Genomic DNA, 22,731 nt, shown 5'->3' with positions numbered 1-22,731 from the left:
GTTTGAACTTGATCACATATTCATATGCAACACAAACCATGAGTTCAAATTTTGGTAGAGAAATCAATTGTTGTCTAGTCCATCAGGACATGAAAACACTTTGAGTTCTCAGGGAACGGACACAGGACATTTAGGGTTGCCCTGTGCTGTTGGGACATAGGCAGCAAAGCCTTTGGGTTTTGTGGATCCATGTATCTGGTTATTTCAAATATCGTGCGTGCTTGGTCAGATTGGGATCTTGGGAGTTTACAGGCTGAATGGGCTGAGCTTTAAGTTCTATTTAATTTAACAAACTTTTCACCAGGTTCCACGAGACTTGAACTGGGATCACTAAATTCAAGGTGCTCACCATTTCACCATGGAACCAAACATGTTGAGTATTTGTTGAGACTATGACAGCCAACAACCAGGAATTTATACGTGCGACAGTAAAAGGTGAGAGGTGACATCCATCAAGACATGAGAGGAAGTTGAATCCTCAGGGATCGGACACAAGACCTTTGGGGTTGCCCTGTGCTGTTGGGACATACACAGCAAAGCTTTTGGGTTTTGTGTACCCATGGATCTGGTTATTTCACATATCTTAAATTCTTGGTCGCATTGGGATATTGGGAGCTTAAAGGCTGGTTCGGCTGAGCTTCAAGTGCTGTCATTTAACTGAATTTGCACTTGAACTTGTTCAAATTTGCACTTGAACTCGGATCACTGGATTCAAAGTCCAGAGTGCTCACCATTACACCATGGAACCATGTTGAGCAGTTGCAGAGACTGACAGAAAGCAACCAGGAATTTAAACAACCACGATATCACTTACGTGTTCTATGGAGTGCAACAGCAAAAGGTTAGAGGTGAAGGTAGGAGACACCTTTTTGTGAGGAAGAGCACCCTAAAGTGACTGTAGGGGCACAGACACCATCTCTTTCCCACCTAAAATGCTGTCCTTTCATCCCTCTTCAGGAGACTTAACAACATTCCAACTCATCCCCTTGTGTCCCCCCAAAACAACTGTGACGACAACGACTGTCATTGAGTAGTAGTGTGTCATTGAGAGCACTGTCACACTACACAGAGGTTCATTGCCTGGGTTCCACCACAACTTAGTTGGAAGCCTCTTGGGTGAGAGAGGAAATGTCTTCAAGAATCTACAACCAGAGTCACAGAACATAGACTCTCAGTTGTTTACTGGTCCTTGGTGACCTCTCATAGATGTTGTTAGTACATGATGCGTGTGTAAGAAGACACAAGACAGCAGATACGGTAAGTATGTTTACTTACTGTAGCCTGAACAATTGGAAGATCGTCATCCACAGCAATAAAATGATTGTGGCCTTTCCCAGCATGGTAGGCGCTTAACGCTCTGAAACCAGATCTGACTGGCCGCAGCAGGTGGTGCTATGGTGTAATGGTCAGCACTCTGGACTCTGAATCCAGCGATCCGAGTTCAAATCTCAGTAGGACCTGATTTTGAGAAAAAAATAAACTGTTGTACTTGAAATCAACACACGATATACCCCCCTGAAAACACTTGGCACATCGTCAAAACTGAACTGACGAACTGAGTTAACCAACAATGCTACCTGTCACTTACTTGTCCTATGGAGTGCAACAGCAAAAGGTAAGAAGTGAAGGCAGGAGACACCTCTTTGTGAGCAAGAGCACCCTAAAGTGACTGTAGGGGCACAGACGCTCAGTCTCAAACGGTCTGTCAAGATTCTCTTTCATCCAGGTCATAGTTATCCCCAAAGGTTTTGAATCAGGAGCAACTGGACTCGCTTGAAGATTGCTGAAGAGGTTTTCGCCTCTCATCCAAGAGGCTTCTTTAGTTCTAACTAGGTTGTGATGAAACAAACGCACAGGTCAACACAGGAGAGCCAACTCTTCAGGACATGACTCAGCTGCCTTCCCACTCCTAAAAGACAAAGGACACTCCTTGGAAGATACAGATGTACACATTTTAGACAGGGAAGGCAGATGGTTTGAAAGAGGAGAAGTGAAGGAAGCCACCTATGTCAATATAGAGAAACCATCCCTCAACAGAGGAGGAGGTCTGCGACACCATCTCTTTCCCACCTAAAATGCTGTCCTTTCATCCCTCGTCAGGAGACTTAACAACATTCCAACTCATCCCCTTGTGTCCCCCCAAAAACAACTGTGACGACCACGGTGACTCCAACAACTGTCATTGAAACCGTCTGGAGCACTGCCACACTACACAGAGGTTCATTGCCTGGGTTCCACCACAACTTAGTTGGAAGCCTCTTGGGTGAGAGAGGAAATGTCTTCAAGAATCTACAACCAGAGCCACAGAACATAGACTCTCAGTTGTTTACTGGTCCTTGGTAACCTGTCATAGATGTTGTTAGTACATGATGCGTTTCACCAGCTAGTGTGTGTAGGCAGACACAGGACAGCAGATACAGTCCTAATTGATATGCAGACACTTTGGTAAATTAGAGTCCAACAACTGAAGTTGGCCACAGAGAAATATTTACTGTCAGAAGTGGGATTCGAACCCACGCCTCCAGTGGAGACTGCGACCTGAACGCAGCGCCTTGGACCGCTCGGCCATCCTGACACTATCACAGTGAAAAAAGTACCTTTTTTTTTCGACCCGAGGGCTTGACAGGATTTTTAAGTGCGGTATGTTTACTTACTGTAGCCTGAACAATTGGAAGATCGTCATCCACAGCAATAGAATGATTGTGGCTTTTCCCACTGTACACTTGTGTGTGAACGCAGCATGGTAGGCGCTTAACGCTCTGAAACCAGATCTGACTAACCGCAGCAGGTGGTTCTATGGTGTAATGGTCAGCACTCTGGACTCTGAATCCTAATTCGAGTTCAAATCTCGGTAGGACCTGATTTTGAGAAAAAAACAAACTGTTGTACTTGAAATCAGAACACAATATACCCCCCTGAAAACACTTGGCACATCGTCAAAACTGAACTGACGAACTGAGGTAACCAACAATGCTACCTTCAAATTTATTGAACACCTACTAAATAGGCCTATATAAACACTAAATTTAGAGATAGCAAAAGCAATGTTAGATACACGTGTACCAACCAGGATCATACACGAGTAGTAATTTGATCACATTCTCATATACAACAAAAAGCATGAGTTCAAATTTTGGAGGGAGAGAAATCAATTGTTGTCCTGTCCATCAAGACATAAAAGCAAGTTGACTCCTCAGGGACCGGACACAGGACCTTTGGGGTTGCCCTGTTGGGACATAGGCAACAAAGCTTTTGGCTTTTGTGGATCCATGCATCTGGTTATTTCACATTTATCACATCCTTTGTCGCATTGGGATCTTAGGAGCTTAAAGGCTGGTTGGGCTGAGCTTCAAGTGCTGTCATTTAAGTGACTTTGCTCCAGGTTCCACCAAGACTTGAACTCGGATCACTGGATTCAAAGTCCAGAGTGCTCACCATTACACCATGGAACCATGTTGAGTATTTGCCGAGTCTATGACAGCAAACAACCAGGAACTTATACGACCACAATGTCACTTACTTGTCCTATGGAGTGCAACAGCAAAAAGTAAGAAGTGAAGGTAGGAGACACCTCTTTGTGAGCAAGAGCACCCTAAAGTCACTGTAGGGGCACAGACGCTCAGTCTCAAACGGTCTGTCAAGATTCTCTTTCATCCAGGTCATAGTTATCCCCAAGGGTTTTGAATCAGGAGCAACTGGACTCGCTTAAAGATTGCTGAAGAGGTTTTCGCCTCTCATCCAAAAGGCTTCTTTAGTTCTAACTAGGTTGTGATGAAACAAACGCACAGGTCAACACAGGAGAGCCAACTCTTCAGGACATGACTCAGCTGCCTTCCCACTCCTAAAAGACAAAGGACACTCCTTGGAAGATACAGATGTACACATTTTAGACAGGGAAGGCAGATGGTTTGAAAGAGGAGAAGTGAAGGAAGCCACCTATGTCAATATAGAGAAACCATCCCTCAACAGAGGAGGAGGTCTGCGACACCATCTCTTTCCCACCTAAAATGCTGTCCTTTCATCCCTCTTCAGGAGACTTAACAACATTCCAAATCATCCCCTTGTGTCCCCCCAAAACAACTGTGACTCCAACGACTGTCATTGAAACCGTCTGGAGCACTGCCACACTACACAGAGGTTCATTGCCTGGGTTCCACCACAACTTAGTTGGAAGCCTCTTGGGTGAGAGAGGAAATGTCTTCAAGAATCTACAACCAGAGTCACAGAACATAGACTCTCAGTTGTTTACTGGTCCTTGGTAACCTGTCTGATTGTTGTGAGTACATGATGCGTTTCACCAGCTGGTGTGTGTAAGCAGACACAAGACAGCAGATACAGTCCTGACTGATATGCAGACACTTTGGGAAATTAGAGACCAACAACTGAAGTTGGCCACAGAGAAATATTTACTGTCAGAAGTGGGATTCGAACCCACGCCTCCAGTGGAGACTGCGACCTGAACGCAGCGCCTTGGACCGCTCGGCCATCCTGACACTATCACAAAGAAAAAAGTACCATTTTTTTTTCGGCCCGAGGGTTGACAGGATTTTTAAGTCCGGTATGTTTACTTACTGTAGCCTGAACAATTGGAAGATCGCCATCCACAGCAATAGAATGATTGTGGCATTTCCCACTGTACACTTGTGTGTGAACGCAGCATGGTAGGCGCTTAACGCTCTTAAACCAGATCTGACTGGCCGCAGCAGGTGGTGCTATGGTGTAATGGTCAGCACTCTGGACTCTGAATCCAGCGATCTGAGTTCAAATCTCGGTAGGACCTGATTTTGAGAAAAAAATAAACTGTTGTACTTGAAATCAACACACGATATACCCCCCTGAAAACACTTGGCACATCGTCGAAACTGGACTGACGAACTGAGGTAACCAACAATGCTACCTGTCACTTACTTGTCCTATGGAGTGCAACAGCAAAAGGTAAGAAGTGAAGGTAGGAGACACCTCTTCATTCCCCCTCCTCTGCATCCAGCAGAAGGGATACACACAGTCTCCACCCTGTTCTGTTGAACGGGAGGCAACTACCACCCCGAGCCCCAACCCCCCCATATTCCCGGTAATGGCCGATGGTTTTGTCGCGGTAATGTTTATTTATCTCGCTGAAACGCCCCTCTTTGATATCTTCAACAAACCCCCCCCCCTCACTTACTTGTCCTATGGAGTGCAACAGCAAAAGGTAAGAAGTGAAGGTAGGAGACACCTCTTTGTGAGCAAGAGCACCCTAAAGTGACTGTAGGGGCACAGACGCTCAGTCTCAAACGGTCTGTGAAGATTCACTTTCATCCAGATCATAGTTATCCCCAAGGGTTTTGAATCAGGAGCACTGGACTCGCTTGAAGATTGCTGAAGAGGTTTTCGCCTCTCATCCAAGAGGCTTCTTTAGTTCTAACTAGGTTGTGATGAAACAATCGCACAGGTCAACATAGGAGAGCCAACTCTTCAGGACATGACTCAGCTGCCTTCCCACTCCTAAAAGACAAAGACACTCCTTGGAAGATACAGATGTACACATTTTAGACAGGGAAGGCAGATGGTTTGAAAGAGGAGAAGTAAAGGAAGCCACCTATGTCAATATAGAGAAACCATCCCTCAACAGAGGAGGAGGTCTGCGACACCATCTCTTTCCCACCTAAAATGCTGTCCTTTCATCCCTCTTCAGGAGACTTAACAACATTCCAACTCATCCCCTTGTGTCCCCCCAAAGCAACTGTGACGACAACGACTGTCATTGAAACCGTCTGGAGCACTACCACACTACACAGAGGTTCATTGCCTGGGTTCCATCACAACTTAGTTGGGTGACAGAGGAAATGTCTTCAAGAATCTACAACCAAAGTCACAGAACATAGACTCTCAGTTGTTTACTGGTCCTTGGTGACCTCTCATAGATGTTGTTAGTACATGATGCGTGTGTAAGCAGACACAAGACAGCAGATACAGTCCTAACTGATATGCAGACACTTTGGGAAATTAGAGTCCAACAACTGAAGTTGGCCACAGAGAAATATTTACTGTCAGAAGTGGGATTCGAACCCACGCCTCCAGTGGAGACTGCGACCTGAACGCAGCGCCTTGGACCGCTCGGCCATCCTGACACTATCACAAAGAAAAAAGTACCATTTTTTTTTCGGCCCGAGGGCTTGACAGGATTTTTAAGTCCGGTATGTTTACTTACTGTAGCCTGAACAATTGGAAGATCGTCATCCACAGCAATAGAATGATTGTGGCATTTCCCACTGTACACTTGTGTGTGAACGCAGCATGGTAGGCGCTTAACGCTCTTAAACCAGATCTGACTGGCTGCAGCAGGTGGTTCTATGGTGTAATGGTCAGCACTCTGGACTCTGAATCCAGCGATCCGAGTTCAAATCTCGGTAGGACCTGATTTTGAGAAAAAAATAAACTGTTGTACTTGAAATCAACACACGATATACCCCCCCTGAAAACACTTGGCACATCGTCGAAACTGGACTGACGAACTGAGGTAACCAACAATGCTACCTGTCACTTACTTGTCCTATGGAGTGCAACAGCAAAAGGTAAGAAGTGAAGGTAGGAGACACCTCTTCATTCCCCCTCCTCTGCATCCAGCAGAAGGGATACACACAGTCTCCACCCTGTTCTGTTGAACGGGAGGCAACTACCACCCCGAGCCCCAACCCCCCCATATTCCCGGTAATGGCCGATGGTTTTGTCGCGGTAATGTTTATTTATCTCGCTGAAACGCCCCTCTTTGATATCTTCAACAAACCCCCCCCCTCACTTACTTGTCCTATGGAGTGCAACAGCAAAAGGTAAGAAGTGAAGGTAGGAGACACCTCTTTGTGAGCAAGAGCACCCTAAAGTGACTGTAGGGGCACAGACGCTCAGTCTCAAACGGTCTGTGAAGATTCACTTTCATCCAGATCATAGTTATCCCCAAGGGTTTTGAATCAGGAGCACTGGACTCGCTTGAAGATTGCTGAAGAGGTTTTCGCCTCTCATCCAAGAGGCTTCTTTAGTTCTAACTAGGTTGTGATGAAACAATCGCACAGGTCAACATAGGAGAGCCAACTCTTCAGGACATGACTCAGCTGCCTTCCCACTCCTAAAAGACAAAGACACTCCTTGGAAGATACAGATGTACACATTTTAGACAGGGAAGGCAGATGGTTTGAAAGAGGAGAAGTAAAGGAAGCCACCTATGTCAATATAGAGAAACCATCCCTCAACAGAGGAGGAGGTCTGCGACACCATCTCTTTCCCACCTAAAATGCTGTCCTTTCATCCCTCTTCAGGAGACTTAACAACATTCCAACTCATCCCCTTGTGTCCCCCCAAAGCAACTGTGACGACAACGACTGTCATTGAAACCGTCTGGAGCACTACCACACTACACAGAGGTTCATTGCCTGGGTTCCATCACAACTTAGTTGGGTGACAGAGGAAATGTCTTCAAGAATCTACAACCAAAGTCACAGAACATAGACTCTCAGTTGTTTACTGGTCCTTGGTGACCTCTCATAGATGTTGTTAGTACATGATGCGTGTGTAAGCAGACACAAGACAGCAGATACAGTCCTAACTGATATGCAGACACTTTGGGAAATTAGAGTCCAACAACTGAAGTTGGCCACAGAGAAATATTTACTGTCAGAAGTGGGATTCGAACCCACGCCTCCAGTGGAGACTGCGACCTGAACGCAGCGCCTTGGACCGCTCGGCCATCCTGACACTATCACAAAGAAAAAAGTACCATTTTTTTTTCGGCCCGAGGGCTTGACAGGATTTTTAAGTCCGGTATGTTTACTTACTGTAGCCTGAACAATTGGAAGATCGTCATCCCCAGCAATAGAATGATTGTGGCATTTCCCACTGTACACTTGTGTGTGAACGCAGCATGGTAGGTGCTTAACGCTCTTAAACCAGATCTGACTGGCTGCAGCAGGTGGTTCTATGGTGTAATGGTCAGCACTCTGGACTCTGAATCCAGCGATCCGAGTTCAAATCTCGGTAGGACCTGATTTTGAGAAAAAAATAAACTGTTGTACTTGAAATCAACACACGATATACCCCCCCTGAAAACACTTGGCACATCGTCGAAACTGGACTGACGAACTGAGGTAACCAACAATGCTACCTGTCACTTACTTGTCCTATGGAGTGCAACAGCAAAAGGTAAGAAGTGAAGGTAGGAGACACCTCTTCATTCCCCCTCCTCTGCATCCAGCAGAAGGGATACACACAGTCTCCACCCTGTTCTGTTGAACGGGAGGCAACTACCACCCCGAGCCCCAACCCCCCCATATTCCCGGTAATGGCCGATGGTTTTGTCGCGGTAATGTTTATTTATCTCGCTGAAACGCCCCTCTTTGATATCTTCAACAAACCCCCCCCCCCTCACTTACTTGTCCTATGGAGTGCAACAGCAAAAGGTAAGAAGTGAAGGTAGGAGACACCTCTTTGTGAGCAAGAGCACCCTAAAGTGACTGTAGGGGCACAGACGCTCAGTCTCAAACGGTCTGTGAAGATTCACTTTCATCCAGATCATAGTTATCCCCAAGGGTTTTGAATCAGGAGCACTGGACTCGCTTGAAGATTGCTGAAGAGGTTTTCGCCTCTCATCCAAGAGGCTTCTTTAGTTCTAACTAGGTTGTGATGAAACAATCGCACAGGTCAACATAGGAGAGCCAACTCTTCAGGACATGACTCAGCTGCCTTCCCACTCCTAAAAGACAAAGACACTCCTTGGAAGATACAGATGTACACATTTTAGACAGGGAAGGCAGATGGTTTGAAAGAGGAGAAGTAAAGGAAGCCACCTATGTCAATATAGAGAAACCATCCCTCAACAGAGGAGGAGGTCTGCGACACCATCTCTTTCCCACCTAAAATGCTGTCCTTTCATCCCTCTTCAGGAGACTTAACAACATTCCAACTCATCCCCTTGTGTCCCCCCAAAGCAACTGTGACGACAACGACTGTCATTGAAACCGTCTGGAGCACTACCACACTACACAGAGGTTCATTGCCTGGGTTCCATCACAACTTAGTTGGAAGCCTCTTGGGTGAGAGAGGAAATGTCTTCAAGAATCTACAACCAAAGTCACAGAACATAGACTCTCAGTTGTTTACTGGTCCTTGGTGACCTCTCATAGATGTTGTTAGTACATGATGCGTGTGTAAGCAGACACAAGACAGCAGATACAGTCCTAACTGATATGCAGACACTTTGGGAAATTAGAGTCCAACAACTGAAGTTGGCCACAGAGAAATATTTACTGTCAGAAGTGGGATTCGAACCCACGCCTCCAGTGGAGACTGCGACCTGAACGCAGCGCCTTGGACCGCTCGGCCATCCTGACACTATCACAGTGAAAAAAGTACCTTTTTTTTTTTCGGCCCGAGGGCTTGACAGGATTTTTAAGTGCGATATGTTTACTTACTGTAGCCTGAACAATTGGAAGATCGCCATCCACAGCAATAGAATGATTGTGGCATTTCCCACTGTACACTTGTGTGTGAACACAGCATGGTAGGCGCTTAACGCTCTGAAACCACATCTGACTGACAACAGCAGGTGGTTCTATGGTGTAATGGTCAGCACTCTGGACTCTGAATCCAGTGATCCGAGTTCAAATCTCGGTAGGACCTGATTTTGAGAAAAAAATAAACTGTTGTACTTGAAATCAACACACGATATACCCCCCTGAAAACACTTGGCACATCGTCAAAACTGAACTGACGAACTGAGGTAACCAACAATGCTACCTGTCACTTACTTGTCCTATGGAGTGCAACAGCAAAAGGTAAGAAGTGAAGGTAGGAGACACCTCTTCATTCCCCCTCCTCTGCATCCAGCAGAAGGGATACACACAGTCTCCACCCTGTTCTGTTGAACGGGAGGCAACTACCACCCCGAGCCCCAACCCCCCCATATTCCCGGTAATGGCCGATGGTTTTGTCGCGGTAATGTTTATTTATCTCGCTGAAACGCCCCTCTTTGATATCTTCAACAAACCCCCCCCCCCTCACTTACTTGTCCTATGGAGTGCAACAGCAAAAGGTAAGAAGTGAAGGTAGGAGACACCTCTTTGTGAGCAAGAGCACCCTAAAGTGACTGTAGGGGCACAGACGCTCAGTCTCAAACGGTCTGTGAAGATTCACTTTCATCCAGATCATAGTTATCCCCAAGGGTTTTGAATCAGGAGCACTGGACTCGCTTGAAGATTGCTGAAGAGGTTTTCGCCTCTCATCCAAGAGGCTTCTTTAGTTCTAACTAGGTTGTGATGAAACAATCGCACAGGTCAACATAGGAGAGCCAACTCTTCAGGACATGACTCAGCTGCCTTCCCACTCCTAAAAGACAAAGACACTCCTTGGAAGATACAGATGTACACATTTTAGACAGGGAAGGCAGATGGTTTGAAAGAGGAGAAGTAAAGGAAGCCACCTATGTCAATATAGAGAAACCATCCCTCAACAGAGGAGGAGGTCTGCGACACCATCTCTTTCCCACCTAAAATGCTGTCCTTTCATCCCTCTTCAGGAGACTTAACAACATTCCAACTCATCCCCTTGTGTCCCCCCAAAGCAACTGTGACGACAACGACTGTCATTGAAACCGTCTGGAGCACTACCACACTACACAGAGGTTCATTGCCTGGGTTCCATCACAACTTAGTTGGAAGCCTCTTGGGTGAGAGAGGAAATGTCTTCAAGAATCTACAACCAAAGTCACAGAACATAGACTCTCAGTTGTTTACTGGTCCTTGGTGACCTCTCATAGATGTTGTTAGTACATGATGCGTGTGTAAGCAGACACAAGACAGCAGATACAGTCCTAACTGATATGCAGACACTTTGGGAAATTAGAGTCCAACAACTGAAGTTGGCCACAGAGAAATATTTACTGTCAGAAGTGGGATTCGAACCCACGCCTCCAGTGGAGACTGCGACCTGAACGCAGCGCCTTGGACCGCTCGGCCATCCTGACACTATCACAGTGAAAAAAGTACCTTTTTTTTTTTCGGCCCGAGGGCTTGACAGGATTTTTAAGTGCGATATGTTTACTTACTGTAGCCTGAACAATTGGAAGATCGCCATCCACAGCAATAGAATGATTGTGGCATTTCCCACTGTACACTTGTGTGTGAACACAGCATGGTAGGCGCTTAACGCTCTGAAACCACATCTGACTGACAGCAGCAGGTGGTTCTATGGTGTAATGGTCAGCACTCTGGACTCTGAATCCAGTGATCCGAGTTCAAATCTCGGTAGGACCTGATTTTGAGAAAAAAATAAACTGTTGTACTTGAAATCAACACACGATATACCCCCCTGAAAACACTTGGCACATCGTCAAAACTGAACTGACGAACTGAGGTAACCAACAATGCTACCTGTCACTTACTTGTCCTATGGAGTGCAACAGCAAAAGGTAAGAAGTGAAGGTAGGAGACACCTATTTGTGAGCAAGAGCACCCTAAAGTGACTGTAGGGGCACAGACGCTCTGTCTCAAACGGTCTGTCAAGATTCACTTTCATCCAGGTCATAGTTATCCCCAAGGGTTTTGAATCAGGAGCACTGGACTCGCTTGAAGATTGCTGAAGAGGTTTTCGCCTCTCATCCAAGAGGCTTCTTTAGTTCTAACTAGGTTGTGATGAAACAATCGCACAGGTCAACATAGGAGAGCCAACTCTTCAGGACATGACTCAGCTGCCTTCCCACTCCTAAAAGACAAAGACACTCCTTGGAAGATACAGATGTACACATTTTAGACAGGGAAGGCAGATGGTTTGAAAGAGGAGAAGTAAAGGAAGCCACCTATGTCAATGGTAACCAACAATGCTAGCTTCAAATTTATTGAACACCTACTAAATAGGCCTATATAAACACTAAATTTAGAGATAGCAAAAGCAATGTTAGATACACGTGTACCAACCAGGATCATAAACGAGTAGTAATTTGATCACATTCTCATATACAACAAAAAGCATGAGTTCAAAGTTTGGTGGGAGAGAAATCAATTGTTGTCCTGTCCATCAAGACTTGAGAGCAAGTTGACTCCTCAGGGACCAGACACAGGACCTTTGGGGTTGCCCTGTGCTGTTGGGACATAGGCAACAAAGCTTTTGGTTTTTGTGGATCCATGCATCTGGTTATTTCACATTTCTCGCATCCTTTGTCGCATTGGGATCTTCGGAGCTTAAAGGCTGGTTTGGCTGAGCTTTAAGTGCTGTCCTTTAAGTGACTTTGCTCAAGGTTCCACCGAGACTTGAACTCGGATCACTGGATTCAAAGTCCAGAGTGCTCACCATTACACCATGGAACCATTTTGAGTATTTGCCGAGACTATGACATTAAACAACCAGGAACTTATACGACCACAATGTCACTTACTTGTCCTATGGAGTCCAACAGCAAAAGGTAAGAAGTGAAGGTAGGAGACACCTCTTTGTGAGCAAGAGCACCCTAAAGTGACTGTAGGGGCACAGACGCTCAGTCTCAAACGGTCTGTCAAGATTCTCTTTCATCCAGGTCATAGTTATCCCCAAGGGTTTTGAATCAGGAGCACTGGACTCGCTTGAAGATTGCTGAAGAGGTTTTCGCCTCTCATCCAAGAAGCTTCTTTAGTTCTAACTAGGTTGTGATGAAACAATCGCACAGGTCAACATAGGAGAGCCAACTCTTCAGGACATGACTCAGCTGCCTTCCCACTCCTAAAAGATAAAAGACACTCCTTGGAAGATACAGATGTACACATTTTAGACAGGGAAGGCAGATGGTTTGAAAGAGGAGAAGTAAAGGAAGCCACCTATGTCAATATAGAGAAACCATCCCTCAACAGAGGAGGAGGTCTGCGAGACCATGTCTTTCCCACCTAAAATGCTGTCCTTTCATCCCTCTTCAGGAGACTTAACAACATTCCAACTCATCCCCTTGTGTCCCCCCAAAGCAACTGTGACGACAACGACTGTCATTGAAACCGTCTGGAGCACTACCACACTACACAGAGGTTCATTGCCTGGGTTCCATCACAACTTAGTCTACATCTCATAGATGTGAGAGAGGAAATGTCTTCAAGAATCTACAACCAAAGTCACTCTCAGTTGTTTACTGGTCCTTGGTGACCTCTCATAGATGTTGTTAGTACATGATGCGTGTGTAAGCAGACACAGTCCTGACTGATATGCAGACACTTTGGGAAATTAGAGTCCAACAACTGAAGTTGGCCACAGAGAAATATTTACTGTCAGAAGTGGGATTCGAACCCACGCCTCCAGTGGAGACTGCGACCTGAACGCAGCGCCTTGGACCGCTCGGCCATCCTGACACTATCACAAAGAAAAAAGTACCATTTTTTTTTCGGCCCGATGGCTTGACAGGATTTTTAAGTCCGGTATGTTTACTTACTGTAGCCTGAACAATTGGAAGATCGTCATCCACAGCAATAGAATGATTGTGGCATTTCCCACTGTACACTTGTGTGTGAACGCAGCATGGTAGGCGCTTAACGCTCTGAAACCAGATCTGACTGGCCGCAGCAGGTGGTTCTATGGTGTAATGGTCAGCACTCTGGACTCTGAATCCAGTGATCCGAGTTCAAATCTCGGTAGGACCTGATTTTGAGAAAAAAATAAACTGTTGTACTTGAAATCAACACACGATATACCCCCCTGAAAACACTTGGCACATCGTCAAAACTGAACTGACGAACTGAGGTAACCAACAATGCTACCTGTCTCTTACTTGTCCGATGGAGTGCAACAGCAAAAGGTAAGAAGTGAAGGTAGGAGACACCTATTTGTGAGCAAGAGCACCCTAAAGTGACTGTAGGGGCACAGACGCTCAGTCTCAAACGGTCTGTCAAGATTCACTTTCATCCAGGTCATAGTTATCCCAAAGGGTTTTGAATCAGGAGCACTGGACTCGCTTGAAGATTGCTGAAGAGGTTTTTGCCTCTCATCCAAGAGGCTTCTTTAGTTCTAACTAGGTTGTGATGAAACAATCGCACAGGTCAACATAGGAGAGCCAACTCTTCAGGACATGACTCAGCTGCCTTCCCACTCCTAAAAGACAAAGACACTCCTTGGAAGATACAGATGTACACATTTTAGACAGGGAAGGCAGATGGTTTGAAAGAGGAGAAGTAAAGGAAGCCACCTATGTCAATATAGAGAAACCATCCCTCAACAGAGGAGGAGGTCTGCGAGACCATCTCTTTCCCACCTAAAATGCTGTCCTTTCATCCCTCTTCAGGAGACTTAACAACATTCCAACTCATCCCCTTGTGTTCCCCCAAAGCAACTGTGAAGACAACGACTGTCATTGACACCGTCTGGAGCACTACCACACTACACAGAGGTTCATTGCCTGGGTTCCATCACAACTTAGTTGGGTGACAGAGGAAATGTCTTCAAGAATCTACAACCAAAGTCACTCTCAGTTGTTTACTGGTCCTTGGTGACCTCTCATAGATGTTGTTAGTACATGATGCATGTGTAAGCAGACACAGTCCTGACTGATATGCAGACACTTTGGGAAATTAGAGTCCAACAACTGAAGTTGGTCACAGAGAAATATTTACTGTCAGAAGTGGGATTCGAACCCACGCCTCCAGTGGAGACTGCGACCTGAACGCAGCGCCTTGGACCGCTCGGCCATCCTGACACTATCACAAAGAAAAAAGTACCATTTTTTTTTCGGCCCGAGGGCTTGACAGGATTTTTAAGTCCGGTATGTTTACTTACTGTAGCCTGAACAATTGGAAGATCGTCATCCACAGCAATAGAATGATTGTGGCATTTCCCACTGTACACTTGTGTGTGAACGCAGCATGGTAGGCGCTTAACGCTCTTAAACCAGATCTGACTGGCCGCAGCAGGTGGTTCTATGGTGTAATGGTCAGCACTCTGGACTCTGAATCCAGCGATCCGAGTTCAAATCTCGGTAGGACCTGATTTTGAGAAAAAAATAAACTGTTGTACTTGAAATCAACACACGATATACCCCCCTGAAAACACTTGGCACATCGTCGAAACTGGACTGACGAACTGAGGTAACCAACAATGCTACCTGTCACTTACTTGTCCTATGGAGTGCAACAGCAAAAGGTATGAAGTGAAGGTAGGAGACACCTCTTCATTCCCCCTCCTCTGCATCCAGCAGAAGGGATACACACAGTCTCCACCCTGTTCTGTTGAACGGGAGGCAACTACCACCCCGAGCCCCAACCCCCCCATATTCCCGGTAATGGCCGATGGTTTTGTCGCGGTAATGTTTATTTATCTCGCTGAAACGCCCCTCTTTGATATCTTCAACAACCCCCCCCCCCCTCACTTACTTGTCCTATGGAGTGCAACAGCAAAAGGTAAGAAGTGAAGGTAGGAGACACCTCTTTGTGAGCAAGAGCACCCTAAAGTGACTGTAGGGGCACAGACGCTCAGTCTCAAACGGTCTGTGAAGATTCACTTTCATCCAGATCATAGTTATCCCCAAGGGTTTTGAATCAGGAGCACTGGACTCGCTTGAAGATTGCTGAAGAGGTTTTCGCCTCTCATCCAAGAGGCTTCTTTAGTTCTAACTAGGTTGTGATGAAACAATCGCACAGGTCAACATAGGAGAGCCAACTCTTCAGGACATGACTCAGCTGCCTTCCCACTCCTAAAAGACAAAGACACTCCTTGGAAGATACAGATGTACACATTTTAGACAGGGAAGGCAGATGGTTTGAAAGAGGAGAAGTAAAGGAAGCCACCTATGTCAATATAGAGAAACCATCCCTCAACAGAGGAGGAGGTCTGCGACACCATCTCTTTCCCACCTAAAATGCTGTCCTTTCATCCCTCTTCAGGAGACTTAACAACATTCCAACTCATCCCCTTGTGTCCCCCCAAAGCAACTGTGACGACAACGACTGTCATTGAAACCGTCTGGAGCACTACCACACTACACAGAGGTTCATTGCCTGGGTTCCATCACAACTTAGTTGGAAGCCTCTTGGGTGAGAGAGGAAATGTCTTCAAGAATCTACAACCAAAGTCACAGAACATAGACTCTCAGTTGTTTACTGGTCCTTGGTGACCTCTCATAGATGTTGTTAGTACATGATGCGTGTGTAAGCAGACACAAGACAGCAGATACAGTCCTAACTGATATGCAGACACTTTGGGAAATTAGAGTCCAACAACTGAAGTTGGCCACAGAGAAATATTTACTGTCAGAAGTGGGATTCGAACCCACGCCTCCAGTGGAGACTGCGACCTGAACGCAGCGCCTTGGACCGCTCGGCCATCCTGACACTATCACAGTGAAAAAAGTACCTTTTTTTTTTTCGGCCCGAGGGCTTGACAGGATTTTTAAGTGCGATATGTTTACTTACTGTAGCCTGAACAATTGGAAGATCGCCATCCACAGCAATAGAATGATTGTGGCATTTCCCACTGTACACTTGTGTGTGAACACAGCATGGTAGGCGCTTAACGCTCTGAAACCACATCTGACTGACAGCAGCAGGTGGTTCTATGGTGTAATGGTCAGCACTCTGGACTCTGAATCCAGTGATCCGAGTTCAAATCTCGGTAGGACCTGATTTTGAGAAAAAAATAAACTGTTGTACTTGAAATCAACACACGATATACCCCCCTGAAAACACTTGGCACATCGTCAAAACTGAACTGACGAACTGAGGTAACCAACAATGCTACCTGTCACTTACTTGTCCTATGGAGTGCAACAGCAAAAGGTAAGAAGTGAAGGTAGGAGACACCTATTTGTGAGCAAGAGCACCCTAAAGTGACTGTAGGGGCACAGACGCTCTGTCTCAAACGGTCTGTCAAGATTCACTTTCATCCAGGTCATAGTTATCCCCAAGGGTTTTGAATCAGGAGTACTGGACTCGCTTGAAGATTGCTGAAGAGGTTTTCGCCTCTCATCCAAGAGGCTTCTTTAGTTCTAACTAGGTTGTGATGAAACAATCGCACAGGTCAACATAGGAGAGCCAACTCTTCAGGACATGACTCAGCTGCCTTCCCACTCCTAAAAGACAAAGACACTCCTTGGAAGATACAGATGTACACATTTTAGACAGGGAAGGCAGATGGTTTGAAAGAGGAGAAGTAAAGGAAGCCACCTATGTCAATGGTAACCAACAATGCTAGCTTCAAATTTATTGAACACCTACTAAATAGGCCTATATAAACACTAAATTTAGAGATAGCAAAAGCAATGTTAGATACACGTGTACCAACCAGGATCATAAACGAGTAGTAATTTGATCACATTCTCATATACAACAAAAAGCATGAGTTCAAAGTTTGGTGGGAGAGAAATCAATTGTTGTCCTGTCCATCAAGACTTGAGAGCAAGTTGACTCCTCAGGGACCAGACACAGGACCTTTGGGGTTGCCCTGTGCTGTTGGGACATAGGCAACAAAGCTTTTGGTTTTTGTGGATCCATGCATCTGGTTATTTCACATTTCTCGCATCCTTTGTCGCATTGGGATCTTCGGAGCTTAAAGGCTGGTTTGGCTGAGCTTTAAGTGCTGTCCTTTAAGTGACTTTGCTCAAGGTTCCACCGAGACTTGAACTCGGATCACTGGATTCAAAGTCCAGAGTGCTCACCATTACACCATGGAACCATTTTGAGTATTTGCCGAGACTATGACATTAAACAACCAGGAACTTATACGACCACAATGTCACTTACTTGTCCTATGGAGTGCAACAGCAAAAGGTAAGAAGTGAAGGTAGGAGACACCTCCTTGTGAGCAAGAGCACCCTAAAGTGACTGTAGGGGCACAGACGCTCAGTCTCAAACGGTCTGTCAAGATTCTCTTTCATCCAGGTCATAGTTATCCCCAAGGGTTTTGAATCAGGAGCACTGGACTCGCTTGAAGATTGCTGAAGAGGTTTTCGCCTCTCATCCAAGAAGCTTCTTTAGTTCTAACTAGGTTGTGAAGAAACAATCGCACAGGTCAACATAGGAGAGCCAACTCTTCAGGACATGACTCAGCTGCCTTCCCACTCCTAAAAGACAAAGACACTCCTTGGAAGATACAGATGTACACATTTTAGACAGGGAAGGCAGATGGTTTGAAAGAGGAGAAGTAAAGGAAGCCACCTATGTCAATATAGAGAAACCATCCCTCAACAGAGGAGGAGGTCTGCGAGACCATGTCTTTCCCACCTAAAATGCTGTCCTTTCATCCCTCTTCAGGAGACTTAACAACATTCCAACTCATCCCCTTGTGTCCCCCCAAAGCAACTGTGACGACAACGACTGTCATTGAAACCGTCTGGAGCACTACCACACTACACAAAGGTTCATTGCCTGGGTTCCATCACAACTTAGTCTACATCTCATAGATGTGAGAGAGGAAATGTCTTCAAGAATCTACAACCAAAGTCACTCTCAGTTGTTTACTGGTCCTTGGTGACCTCTCATAGATGTTGTTAGTACATGATGCGTGTGTAAGCAGACACAGTCCTAACTGATATGCAGACACTTTGGGAAATTAGAGTCCAACAACTGAAGTTGGCCACAGAGAAATATTTACTGTCAGAAGTGGGATTCGAACCCACGCCTCCAGTGGAGACTGCGACCTGAACGCAGCGCCTTGGACCGCTCGGCCATCCTGACACTATCACAAAGAAAAAAGTACCATTTTTTTTTCGGCCCGAGGGCTTGACAGGATTTTTAAGTCCGGTATGTTTACTTACTGTAGCCTGAACAATTGGAAGATCGTCATCCACAGCAATAGAATGATTGTGGCATTTCCCACTGTACACTTGTGTGTGAACGCAGCATGGTAGGCGCTTAACGCTCTTAAACCAGATCTGACTGGCCGCAGCAGGTGGTTCTATGGTGTAATGGTCAGCACTCTGGACTCTGAATCCAGCGATCTGAGTTCAAATCTCGGTAGGACCTGATTTTGAGAAAAAAATAAACTGTTGTACTTGAAATCAACACACGATATACCCCCCTGAAAACACTTGGCACATCGTCGAAACTGGACTGACGAACTGAGGTAACCAACAATGCTACCTGTCACTTACTTGTCCTATGGAGTGCAACAGCAAAAGGTAAGAAGTGAAGGTAGGAGACACCTCTTCATTCCCCCTCCTCTGCATCCAGCAGAAGGGATACACACAGTCTCCACCCTGTTCTGTTGAACGGGAGGCAACTACCACCCCGAGCCCCAACCCCCCCATATTCCCGGTAATGGCCGATGGTTTTGTCGCGGTAATGTTTATTTATCTCGCTGAAACGCCCCTCTTTGATATCTTCAACAAACCCCCCCCCCCCTCACTTACTTGTCCTATGGAGTGCAACAGCAAAAGGTAAGAAGTGAAGGTAGGAGACACCTCTTTGTGAGCAAGAGCACCCTAAAGTGACTGTAGGGGCACAGACGCTCAGTCTCAAACGGTCTGTGAAGATTCACTTTCATCCAGATCATAGTTATCCCCAAGGGTTTTGAATCAGGAGCACTGGACTCGCTTGAAGATTGCTGAAGAGGTTTTCGCCTCTCATCCAAGAGGCTTCTTTAGTTCTAACTAGGTTGTGATGAAACAATCGCACAGGTCAACATAGGAGAGCCAACTCTTCAGGACATGACTCAGCTGCCTTCCCACTCCTAAAAGACAAAGACACTCCTTGGAAGATACAGATGTACACATTTTAGACAGGGAAGGCAGATGGTTTGAAAGAGGAGAAGTAAAGGAAGCCACCTATGTCAATATAGAGAAACCATCCCTCAACAGAGGAGGAGGTCTGCGACACCATCTCTTTCCCACCTAAAATGCTGTCCTTTCATCCCTCTTCAGGAGACTTAACAACATTCCAACTCATCCCCTTGTGTCCCCCCAAAGCAACTGTGACGACAACGACTGTCATTGAAACCGTCTGGAGCACTACCACACTACACAAAGGTTCATTGCCTGGGTTCCATCACAACTTAGTCTACATCTCATAGATGTGAGAGAGGAAATGTCTTCAAGAATCTACAACCAAAGTCACTCTCAGTTGTTTACTGGTCCTTGGTGACCTCTCATAGATGTTGTTAGTACATGATGCGTGTGTAAGCAGACACAGTCCTAACTGATATGCAGACACTTTGGGAAATTAGAGTCCAACAACTGAAGTTGGCCACAGAGAAATATTTACTGTCAGAAGTGGGATTCGAACCCACGCCTCCAGTGGAGACTGCGACCTGAACGCAGCGCCTTGGACCGCTCGGCCATCCTGACACTATCACAAAGAAAAAAGTACCATTTTTTTTTCGGCCCGAGGGCTTGACAGGATTTTTAAGTCCGGTATGTTTACTTACTGTAGCCTGAACAATTGGAAGATCGTCATCCACAGCAATAGAATGATTGTGGCATTTCCCACTGTACACTTGTGTGTGAACGCAGCATGGTAGGCGCTTAACGCTCTTAAACCAGATCTGACTGGCCGCAGCAGGTGGTTCTATGGTGTAATGGTCAGCACTCTGGACTCTGAATCCAGCGATCCGAGTTCAAATCTCGGTAGGACCTGATTTTGAGAAAAAAATAAACTGTTGTACTTGAAATCAACACACGATATACCCCCCTGAAAACACTTGGCACATCGTCGAAACTGGACTGACGAACTGAGGTAACCAACAATGCTACCTGTCACTTACTTGTCCTATGGAGTGCAACAGCAAAAGGTAAGAAGTGAAGGTAGGAGACACCTCTTCATTCCCCCTCCTCTGCATCCAGCAGAAGGGATACACACAGTCTCCACCCTGTTCTGTTGAACGGGAGGCAACTACCACCCCGAGCCCCAACCCCCCCATATTCCCGGTAATGGCCGATGGTTTTGTCGCGGTAATGTTTATTTATCTCGCTGAAACGCCCCTCTTTGATATCTTCAACAAACCCCCCCCCCCTCACTTACTTGTCCTATGGAGTGCAACAGCAAAAGGTAAGAAGTGAAGGTAGGAGACACCTCTTTGTGAGCAAGAGCACCCTAAAGTGACTGTAGGGGCACAGACGCTCAGTCTCAAACGGTCTGTGAAGATTCACTTTCATCCAGATCATAGTTATCCCCAAGGGTTTTGAATCAGGAGCACTGGACTCGCTTGAAGATTGCTGAAGAGGTTTTCGCCTCTCATCCAAGAGGCTTCTTTAGTTCTAACTAGGTTGTGATGAAACAATCGCACAGGTCAACATAGGAGAGCCAACTCTTCAGGACATGACTCAGCTGCCTTCCCACTCCTAAAAGACAAAGACACTCCTTGGAAGATACAGATGTACACATTTTAGACAGGGAAGGCAGATGGTTTGAAAGAGGAGAAGTAAAGGAAGCCACCTATGTCAATATAGAGAAACCATCCCTCAACAGAGGAGGAGGTCTGCGACACCATCTCTTTCCCACCTAAAATGCTGTCCTTTCATCCCTCTTCAGGAGACTTAACAACATTCCAACTCATCCCCTTGTGTCCCCCCAAAGCAACTGTGACGACAACGACTGTCATTGAAACCGTCTGGAGCACTACCACACTACACAGAGGTTCATTGCCTGGGTTCCATCACAACTTAGTTGGAAGCCTCTTGGGTGAGAGAGGAAATGTCTTCAAGAATCTACAACCAAAGTCACAGAACATAGACTCTCAGTTGTTTACTGGTCCTTGGTGACCTCTCATAGATGTTGTTAGTACATGATGCGTGTGTAAGCAGACACAAGACAGCAGATACAGTCCTAACTGATATGCAGACACTTTGGGAAATTAGAGTCCAACAACTGAAGTTGGCCACAGAGAAATATTTACTGTCAGAAGTGGGATTCGAACCCACGCCTCCAGTGGAGACTGCGACCTGAACGCAGCGCCTTGGACCGCTCGGCCATCCTGACACTATCACAAAGAAAAAAGTACCATTTTTTTTCGGCCCGAGGGCTTGACAGGATTTTTAAGTGCGGTATGTTTACTTACTGTAGCCTGAACAATTGGAAGATCGTCATCCACAGCAATAGAATGATTGTGGCATTTCCCACTGTACACTTGTGTGTGAACGCAGCATGGTAGGCGCTTAACGCTCTTAAACCAGATCTGACTGGCCGCAGCAGGTGGTTCTATGGTGTAATGGTCAGCACTCTGGACTCTGAATCCAGCGATCCGAGTTCAAATCTCGGTAGGACCTGATTTTGAGAAAAAAATAAACTGTTGTACTTGAAATCAACACACGATATACCCCCCTGAAAACACTTGGCACATCGTCAAAACTGAACTGACGAACTGAGGTAACCAACAATGCTACCTGTCACTTACTTGTCCTATGGAGTGTCAATGGTAACCAACAATGCTAGCTTCAAATTTATTGAACACCTACTAAATAGGCCTATATAAACACTAAATTTAGAGATAGCAAAAGCAATGTTAGATACACGTGTACCAACCAGGATCATAAACGAGTAGTAATTTGATCACATTCTCATATACAACAAAAAGTATGAGTTCAAAGTTTGGTGGGAGAGAAATCAATTGTTGTCCTGTCCATCAAGACTTGAGAGCAAGTTGACTCCTCAGGGACCAGACACAGGACCTTTGGGGTTGCCCTGTGCTGTTGGGACATAGGCAACAAAGCTTTTGGTTTTTGTGGATCCATGCATCTGGTTATTTCACATTTCTCGCATCCTTTGTCGCATTGGGATCTTCGGAGCTTAAAGGCTGGTTTGGCTGAGCTTTAAGTGCTGTCCTTTAAGTGACTTT

At 45.8% G+C, this 22,731-nt stretch overlaps 27 non-coding genes across 27 annotated transcripts; 12 read left to right on the top strand and 15 right to left on the bottom strand.

The window, feature by feature from the left end:
• Positions 1–1,388: 1,388 nt before the first annotated feature.
• trnaq-cug lies at positions 1,389–1,460 on the top strand. The gene has a single exon. It is a non-coding gene; the product is annotated as a tRNA-Gln (tRNA).
• A 1,032-nt stretch (positions 1,461–2,492) lies between these two features.
• trnal-cag lies at positions 2,493–2,575 on the bottom strand. The gene has a single exon. It is a non-coding gene; the product is annotated as a tRNA-Leu (tRNA).
• An 805-nt stretch (positions 2,576–3,380) lies between these two features.
• On the bottom strand, positions 3,381–3,452 carry trnaq-uug. The gene has a single exon. It is a non-coding gene; the product is annotated as a tRNA-Gln (tRNA).
• A 958-nt stretch (positions 3,453–4,410) lies between these two features.
• trnal-cag lies at positions 4,411–4,493 on the bottom strand. Its single transcript has one exon. It is a non-coding gene; the product is annotated as a tRNA-Leu (tRNA).
• A 215-nt stretch (positions 4,494–4,708) lies between these two features.
• Positions 4,709–4,780, top strand: trnaq-cug. The gene has a single exon. It is a non-coding gene; the product is annotated as a tRNA-Gln (tRNA).
• A 1,247-nt stretch (positions 4,781–6,027) lies between these two features.
• Positions 6,028–6,110, bottom strand: trnal-cag. The gene has a single exon. It is a non-coding gene; the product is annotated as a tRNA-Leu (tRNA).
• A 216-nt stretch (positions 6,111–6,326) lies between these two features.
• On the top strand, positions 6,327–6,398 carry trnaq-cug. The gene has a single exon. It is a non-coding gene; the product is annotated as a tRNA-Gln (tRNA).
• Positions 6,399–7,645: 1,247 nt separating this feature from the next.
• Positions 7,646–7,728, bottom strand: trnal-cag. The gene has a single exon. It is a non-coding gene; the product is annotated as a tRNA-Leu (tRNA).
• A 216-nt stretch (positions 7,729–7,944) lies between these two features.
• trnaq-cug lies at positions 7,945–8,016 on the top strand. The gene has a single exon. It is a non-coding gene; the product is annotated as a tRNA-Gln (tRNA).
• A 1,260-nt stretch (positions 8,017–9,276) lies between these two features.
• Positions 9,277–9,359, bottom strand: trnal-cag. The gene has a single exon. It is a non-coding gene; the product is annotated as a tRNA-Leu (tRNA).
• Positions 9,360–9,576: 217 nt separating this feature from the next.
• trnaq-cug lies at positions 9,577–9,648 on the top strand. Its single transcript has one exon. It is a non-coding gene; the product is annotated as a tRNA-Gln (tRNA).
• Positions 9,649–10,907: 1,259 nt separating this feature from the next.
• On the bottom strand, positions 10,908–10,990 carry trnal-cag. Its single transcript has one exon. It is a non-coding gene; the product is annotated as a tRNA-Leu (tRNA).
• A 217-nt stretch (positions 10,991–11,207) lies between these two features.
• On the top strand, positions 11,208–11,279 carry trnaq-cug. The gene has a single exon. It is a non-coding gene; the product is annotated as a tRNA-Gln (tRNA).
• A 978-nt stretch (positions 11,280–12,257) lies between these two features.
• On the bottom strand, positions 12,258–12,329 carry trnaq-uug. The gene has a single exon. It is a non-coding gene; the product is annotated as a tRNA-Gln (tRNA).
• A 919-nt stretch (positions 12,330–13,248) lies between these two features.
• Positions 13,249–13,331, bottom strand: trnal-cag. Its single transcript has one exon. It is a non-coding gene; the product is annotated as a tRNA-Leu (tRNA).
• Positions 13,332–13,547: 216 nt separating this feature from the next.
• trnaq-cug lies at positions 13,548–13,619 on the top strand. Its single transcript has one exon. It is a non-coding gene; the product is annotated as a tRNA-Gln (tRNA).
• Positions 13,620–14,585: 966 nt separating this feature from the next.
• trnal-cag lies at positions 14,586–14,668 on the bottom strand. The gene has a single exon. It is a non-coding gene; the product is annotated as a tRNA-Leu (tRNA).
• Positions 14,669–14,884: 216 nt separating this feature from the next.
• trnaq-cug lies at positions 14,885–14,956 on the top strand. The gene has a single exon. It is a non-coding gene; the product is annotated as a tRNA-Gln (tRNA).
• A 1,259-nt stretch (positions 14,957–16,215) lies between these two features.
• trnal-cag lies at positions 16,216–16,298 on the bottom strand. The gene has a single exon. It is a non-coding gene; the product is annotated as a tRNA-Leu (tRNA).
• Positions 16,299–16,515: 217 nt separating this feature from the next.
• trnaq-cug lies at positions 16,516–16,587 on the top strand. The gene has a single exon. It is a non-coding gene; the product is annotated as a tRNA-Gln (tRNA).
• A 978-nt stretch (positions 16,588–17,565) lies between these two features.
• Positions 17,566–17,637, bottom strand: trnaq-uug. The gene has a single exon. It is a non-coding gene; the product is annotated as a tRNA-Gln (tRNA).
• A 918-nt stretch (positions 17,638–18,555) lies between these two features.
• Positions 18,556–18,638, bottom strand: trnal-cag. Its single transcript has one exon. It is a non-coding gene; the product is annotated as a tRNA-Leu (tRNA).
• A 216-nt stretch (positions 18,639–18,854) lies between these two features.
• trnaq-cug lies at positions 18,855–18,926 on the top strand. The gene has a single exon. It is a non-coding gene; the product is annotated as a tRNA-Gln (tRNA).
• A 1,236-nt stretch (positions 18,927–20,162) lies between these two features.
• Positions 20,163–20,245, bottom strand: trnal-cag. The gene has a single exon. It is a non-coding gene; the product is annotated as a tRNA-Leu (tRNA).
• Positions 20,246–20,461: 216 nt separating this feature from the next.
• Positions 20,462–20,533, top strand: trnaq-cug. Its single transcript has one exon. It is a non-coding gene; the product is annotated as a tRNA-Gln (tRNA).
• Positions 20,534–21,792: 1,259 nt separating this feature from the next.
• Positions 21,793–21,875, bottom strand: trnal-cag. Its single transcript has one exon. It is a non-coding gene; the product is annotated as a tRNA-Leu (tRNA).
• A 215-nt stretch (positions 21,876–22,090) lies between these two features.
• On the top strand, positions 22,091–22,162 carry trnaq-cug. Its single transcript has one exon. It is a non-coding gene; the product is annotated as a tRNA-Gln (tRNA).
• The last annotated feature ends 569 nt before the right edge of the window (positions 22,163–22,731 follow it).

The sequence above is a fragment of the Scophthalmus maximus genome, chromosome 12 (genome assembly GCF_022379125.1).
Source record: "Scophthalmus maximus strain ysfricsl-2021 chromosome 12, ASM2237912v1, whole genome shotgun sequence".
NCBI classification, from domain to species: Eukaryota; Metazoa; Chordata; class Actinopteri; order Pleuronectiformes; family Scophthalmidae; genus Scophthalmus; species Scophthalmus maximus.
The sequence above is the reverse complement of the archived record's forward strand: the minus strand, read 5'-3'. Positions and strand labels throughout refer to the sequence as shown.